Genomic DNA, 7,394 nt, shown 5'->3' on the forward strand with positions numbered 1-7,394 from the left:
TTGCAGAGATCAAAGATCTCCTCAAAACAATCGATGACCGCGCCGTAGAAGGGGCTATGATCTGCAGCAAAGAACAATGGATCGAGATGGGAGAAAAACCGACGAGGTATTTCTTCCAACTCGAAAACAAGCGTCAGTCACGGAATGCAATTTCTGAATTACGTGTCAATAACAACTCGGTCACGTCTGATAAAAACATTCTTCGGGAATGCAGAGATTTTTACGAAAATCTCTACTCTGCCGAACCGGTTGACTCGGACAGCCAAGACTGGCTATTAGAACAGTTAGACCAGTTTCTCTCTAGCGACAATTAGGCACTTTGTGAACGCGAACTTATACTCACCGAGTGTTTCGAAGCGGCTACACAAATGTCAATAAACAAGTCCCCGGGGAGCAATGGCTTACCGGTGGAATTTTATCGCCGTTTCTGGGGCTTGATAGGACCTGATTTGGTAGAAATACTAAATTATTCCTTCCAACACGGCTCTTTGTCTGAGACCCAACGCCGAGGGATCATTCGTCTCTTATATAAGAAAGAAGATCCACTCGAGCTTAAGAACTGGCGACCTATTTCCTTACTAAACACTGATTACAAGATCTGTACAAAAGTGTTAGCAAATAGATTACGTCATGTTGTACCACGGATCATAAACAAAGACCAAACTTCCGGTATTCCGGACGGTAGTATCTACGAGAATCCCTTCTTACTAAATGACACTATCGACTACGTGAAAAGCAAAGAACTATCGGCCGCTATTATTAGTCTGGATCAGGGGAAGGCTTTTGACCGAGTTAACCACGGGTTTCTACAACGCGTGCTAACTCGTTTCAATTTCGGGCCTCATTTCCGACGTTGCGTTGATGTGGTTTATCACGGCATCACCTCTAACGTCATTAACAACGGCTGGCTTTCTTCCCCTTTTTGCCTCGAACGAGGCGTTCGGCAAGGTTGCCCGCTTTCACCGCCACTGTACTGCTTGGTAGTTGAAACCTTAGGTCAGGCGATTCGCCGGGACGAAACGATCCAGGGAATTCAAATCCCTGGTTCAAACCAACAACAGAGCAAAGTGTCACAGTACGCTGATGACACCACGCTAATTTTACCTAACGACTATTCCATCACACAATGTTTTCACATTGTCAATATCTTCGAAAAGGGATCTGGTTCGCGCCTTAATGCAATAAAAACCGAGGGCGTGTGGATTGGCAGATTAGCCGGTCGGCCAACCGGCCCTGTAGACATCACATGGGTAACAGACAAGCTTAAAATCCTTGGGTTGTATTTTGGCAACGAAAACCTAGATCACGCTAACTGGGATAATCGCTTATCTAAACTGGTGAATCGCCTTAACCTCTGGAAACAATGCACTTTGTCGCTCCGTGGTAAAGTGCTAATCACCAACATTCTGGGAGCCTCGGGGCTCTGGTACACAGCGTCAGTCTACCCGATGCCAAAATGGGTTCACACAAGAGTTAATAAAGCGATCTACGACTTCTTGTGGAACAGCAAGACAGAACTGGTGGCGAGGTCGACATGCCAGCTAAGGGAGGCCTGGCAGTGGTTAAGCCGCAAGAGAAGGCCCGGGCCCTAAAATTGCGTTGGGTTCCCTGTATAGGGGACCAAACGTGTGACTCCAAGTGGGTCTATTTCGCTAGATTCTGGATTGGCCTAGCCTTGAGTTGCACGACTAAAAGCTGGTCTTTCCTGAGGTCAAACTCTGTACCGAAATATATCGGGGGTCACCCCCCTGTGTATTATCAACACATCGTTACAGCGGTTGACCGCCTCAATCTAGATCTGACCCTGCTACCAGACTATACTGTTAAAACCTTCTACGAGAAACTCGTGAATCCCTCGCCCCGGCGACTGCCTTGCACATTCGCTTGGGAGGGAAAACTGTCTGTCACCCTACCTTGGCGTCACATCTGGCCGAGCATATATGGGGGTCTGAGTACCAATTGGGAAGCCGACATAGCGTGGCGTGGCGCTTGGCGCACGGAGTTATTAAAACTCGGGCCTTTCTAAAACGGTGGCGTCGGCTCCATGTTAGCAAGCGTTGCGCTACCTGCGGCCTTACCAAATCTTTCTCTCATGCCTTCTGTGAATGTAATGATGCAGCCGAGGTGTGGGCGTGGGTTTTCCAAATCGTACACCCTTTCTATTCTCAAACTTTAACTCTAAGTCCAGCTCTAGTTTTTTTCGGACATGGCCTCCCTCAGGATAGCCAGTCCTCCAAAGCGAACTTAATTTCTAGGTTTTTGTTTAATGTTACTCTTAATGAAATCTGGGCGGCGCGGAACCTTCCTACTTTCGAACAGAAGGGTACGTCCGCCCAGGCTGTAATCAATAAAATAAAAACAAGGGTACGCACGCGTCTCTCCGCGGCGTATTCCTATTATCCCCCCAATGAATTCCTGAAAACTTGGGCCCATATGAGCGTACTCTGTAGCGTAGACAATGATAAGCTACGCTTAATCATTGAGGCAGGGAAACAGAGGGTGGCGGCCGAGCGCAGGGACTGAGCCTTGCAAGGGCGGGTTCTCTGGCCCCCGGACGCGGCCGCTCGATCGCTCGATCGCTCCTTTTCCTGGCTTGCCCCTTCAAGCAACACACGCCAAACAATTCATAATATTACAATCAAAATAAAATTAGTTATCTCATAAGCAAATAATACGCATCCACAAATATAAACAATTGTATATAGCTGTCGCTTTCCATACTATTTCTTAGCATTTTTGGCATTCTGGAGTGTAAATCAAACGAGGTGTCTCCAGAATGCCGTCGCTTTTATTAGTCAACAATTATATTGTACTTAAGCCTCGTTTCCATTCAAACTTTATATTTCAACTTTACTATTGTCAATTAAGGGCGAGAGCGGAGCTTCCTCCGCCTGGCCCATTGTATATATGTAAATAAACGGAAAAAAACAAAAAAAAGTATCTTAGCTCCGAAAGTTTCGGGTATTTCTTCGTTCGCTGCTATTATTATCGAGTTCTTTCTTCAATGTCGTGTTTTTCTAGTTTTTACGCTATATGGTCTACGTGTTTTTGGGATGAAAGGAGAAGGATTTTTAGCGTTTTTCTGGCTGTTTTTGAGCTGCGAGTTCGTCATGGCCTCAAGACCTCACAACGCGTTTCCTCACAAGCGTTCTGTTCGTCTTATCATTGAGGACGGTATGGATTTGGATGCCCTTTCCATCGCCAAAGCTTTACCGGAATACCAGCAACACATTATAGGAGTGGTTCCACTTTATGGAGGAAAATGTTTCGACATTACACTCAAATCTGCCGAAATGGCTGCATGCCTCGCCGCGAGTGGTTTTGATCACGAAAATTCAGTGAAGCCTTTGCGCCTGTTGGGCACTCGTACGATCCATGTTTCCATCTTTCTGTCCGTAGAATTTCCTGATAGCGACTTACTACCTTTTCTTAAGACTTATGGAAAATTGAAAAGTGAAACCTTGCGCCGCTTGTACTATACCGAGCAGGGTTTCACTCACATCGAGCATGAGATCCGTGTTGCGGAATTTATATCGTTGGACAGGGATCTTCCTCGCAAGATCGTCACTAATGGCTTAGAAGTCCATTTCAAGTACACGGGGAAGCCCATTACCTGCTACCGTAGCGGTTCAACCGAACACGTAGTCCAAAATTGCCTACAAAGATCGCATCCCCGAAACAACGCTTCACCCCCCGTGGCCTCTACCGACAAACAGGCACCATTACAAGTCGATTTGCCTGCCGAAAATGTAACAATCGAAAGCTCTGACAAAACAGTAAATGAATCAGGAACAACCGAAAGTTCAGACAAAACAGTAGATATGGAGTCCGAGACCTCAGCCAGCTACGCGTCGATGGCCTCACAAAGTCTCTTTGGAGAAACACAGGAGACCCCGCGGAAACGGCCTCTTTCTCCTCGAACAATCGATTCAACCCAGGGACCTGCTAAGAAGGGAACAAGCGAAGGAAATTCAACCTCACGATCGGGACTCAAATGATTTCTGGGAGCAATGCGACAATCTGGACCAGACAGAACCAAGCTCATGAAAGCGATGGATGGCTCGACCTTTTACAGATGCAGAGGTTTATTCCTTCAACATTCCCAAGGTGATATGAGCGCTGTGGACAGCAGAGCGCTTCAAAGTCTACACATAAGCGCTAAGGAAGAACACGAATGGTCAACCCTGACAGGCATGCTTAAGCAGGACGCTTATGCGGACTTGATCAGAGTTTGGGAATCCCGCTAAGTAACTTTGATTATTTTTAATTTTAAACACTTTAATTTCACTCGAATCACCGCTATTATGGCGTATTTAAATTTCATGCTTTTCTCTTGTTCTACGATCATGACTGTGACGCTAGCTTTGATTAATGTTATCGGCATAGCCGAACGTCACAAGCGAGTCAAAGTTTTTGAATTATTGCGATCTTTTAATTTTGATTTAATTTTCCTGCAAGAAACTCATCTCGCCGACACCTTTTCTGGCAAGGCGTAGGAGAAGGATTGGGGAGGTCAATGTGCCTGGTCTCCAGGTTCTAACAGATCAGCGGGAGTCGCTGCACTCGTTCACCCGAACAGCTCGGTGAAAATCGCTGATTTTAAAACTGATCAAGCCGGTAGAATTGTCACAGTTAAATTAGAACTTGAAGGCCGTTTCTTCCAAGCCGTGAATGTATACGCGTCCAACATTTACGCAGAACATGAATCATCTTTTGACACCCTTTGGTGTTTCACATTTCCGAACATAGACACCTTTGTGGTTGGCAATTTTAATTGCGTTCCAAAGATTCAGCTGGACAAATGGGGAGGCGATGACAGTTTTGGACACAGAGCTGTCACGCAGCTCCATGCCTTCACTGATTATTTAACCTTAGAAGATTTTTATCACATAAATTCCCCTACGGGGCGTTTGTTTACGTGGTTCAACGGCTCTCACAGCGTAGGCTGTAGGCTAGATCGGTTTTACACTCCAAAGGCATGGAGATCACGCATCACCGATTTTAAATGCAAATCTTTTGGGTACTCAGACCACCATATAATTAATCTAAAGGTCAAACTCAGAAATTCAAACCCGAGGGGATGCGGCGTCTGGAAATTTAACACTCAGCTGTTAAAATCAGAGTCCTTCTGTTCAGCTGTAAATAATTTTTGGCCAGCCTGGCAGGATAACAAACCGGAGATTTTTACGAAAATCTCTACACCGCCGAACCGGTGGACTTGGAGAGCCAAGACTGGCTATTAGAACAATTAGACCAGTTTCTAACTAGCGACGATCAGGCACTTTGTGAAGGCGAACTTACACTCGCTGAGTGTTTTGAAGCGGCTTCACAAACGTCAACAAACAAGTCCCCGGGGAGCGATGGCTTACCAGTGGAATTTTATCGCCGTTTCTGGGGCTTGATAGGACCTGATTTGGTAGAAATACTAAATTATTCCTTCCAACACGGCTCTTTGTCTGAGACCCAACGCCGAGGGATCATTCGTCTCTTATATAAGAAAGATGATCCACTCGAGCTTAAGAACTGGCGACCTATTTCCTTACTAAACACTGATTACAAGATCTGTACAAAAGAGTTAGCAAATAGATTACATCATGTTCTGCCACGGATCATAAACAAAGATCAAACTTGCGGTATTCCGGAACGTAGTATCTACGAGAATCTCTTTTTACTACGGGACACTATCGACCACTATTATTAGTCTGGATCAGGAAAAGGCTTTTGACCGAGTTAACCATGGGTTTCTACAACGCGTGTTAACTCGTTTCAACTTTGGGCCTTATTTCCGACATTGGGTTGATGTGCTTTATAACGACATAACATCCAACGTCATTAACAATGGCTGGCTTTCTTCGCCCTTTTGCCTCGGACGAGGCGTACGGGAAGGTTGTCCGCTATCACCGTTACTGTATTGCTTGGTAGTTGAAACCTTAGGTCAGGCGATTCGCCGCGACAAAACAATCGAGGGAACTCAAATCCCCGGTTCTAAACAACAACAGAGCAAAGTGTCACAGTACGCCGATGATACTACGCTGATTTTAGCTAACGATTATTCCATCACACAATGTTTTCACATTCTCAATATCTTCAAAAAGGGATCTGGTTCATGCCTTAATGCAGCAAAAACTGAGGGCTTGTGGATTGGAGAATCAGCCAGTCGGCCAACTGGCCCTGTAAACATCACATGGGTGACGGACAAGCTTAAAATCCTTGGGTTGTATTTTGGTAACGAAAACCTGGATCACGCTCAATGGGATAATCGTTTATCTAAAATGACGAATCGCCTCAACCTTTAGTCTCCTTCGCAGCCGTTTTTTGGATGTCACGCAACGCTCCCCCCAAAGAACCGGCTGCTTAAACCCGAACCACATTCCTTTCCCTTTGTTTTGAGATCATGAGGTAATCTCAAAATCCACCAATCACGTATCAGTAATTTGTCATTGCAGTCAGTTTCCCGTGCGAAAAAGTTTCCAGATAGCACAGAGAATCCCTATGGATGAAACTCCCAAAAAATTGGTAGAAAGCAGTTCTAGGTGCTTCATTTGTTCATCAGCTTCTCTCAAGAACAACAAAATTTTCATTTTCGGAAAAAGTTCACTCGACATTGCTGGAGTCATTCGTTCATCACTATCTGTGGACGTGAGTCGCTACTCAAAAAATAGCGATTTGTTCGTTTGTAGGGACAAATGCTACCAGCGTTTGATAAAATTTCAACGAGCATCAGATAAGGTGAATCAGCTTAAGCGAGAAATTGAAGAGGCCTTCAATACAAGAGAAAAACAAAGGGTAAAGCGACTGCTACAATCGGACGAAGAGAAAATATTATTTGGCGAGGAAGGTGCTAGAAATACGGTAACGCCTCCAGGAAAGGCATCCAAATCGCTTCGGTTCTCGGATACCACTTGTACTTCTTCTGGAGATGTGGCTGCTTTGGCAACACCAATTTATCATGGCGGAATGCCGCTGGCTTCTTGCTTATCTCCGATTCAGAGTCATCCCTATAGCCTCGTCCTGCGTGCTTTTCAAAATTCACAACTGAATTGTTCTGGTCCAAGATTGACATCAACGCCAATTTCGTCGAACCATATCAGTACTTATGATTCGAGTCAAGTTAGAGTCTCCATAAAGTATCCAAGTAAAATCGTTAACAAACATCTTTCCACAGTTTATCAGCCCGTAGGAAAGGCATTATCACATGGTATTCCATCTCAAATCGCACGGGCAATAATGAAATGTCAACCATTACGACAACACGTTACTCAACAGGTGTTAAAAATTGTCTCGAAAGAGGTTACTGGCTTATGCTCGAAGTCAAATCCTTCGCTGTTGAGGAAATCAGGAAAAAAAGATCTCGAAAAGTTCAATTTGGAGCTTGTGTGTATCGAGTGCCGTAA

The 7,394-nt window shown here is 45.1% G+C and overlaps 1 pseudogene; it reads left to right on the forward strand.

Annotated features, from left to right (window-relative positions):
• Positions 1-7,101: 7,101 nt before the first annotated feature.
• Positions 7,102-7,394, forward strand: part of LOC138010898 (uncharacterized) — a 3,986-nt pseudogene continuing 3,693 nt past the window's right edge.

The sequence above is a fragment of the Montipora foliosa genome, chromosome 7 (assembly GCF_036669935.1).
Source record: "Montipora foliosa isolate CH-2021 chromosome 7, ASM3666993v2, whole genome shotgun sequence".
Classification (NCBI taxonomy): Eukaryota; Metazoa; Cnidaria; class Anthozoa; order Scleractinia; family Acroporidae; genus Montipora; species Montipora foliosa.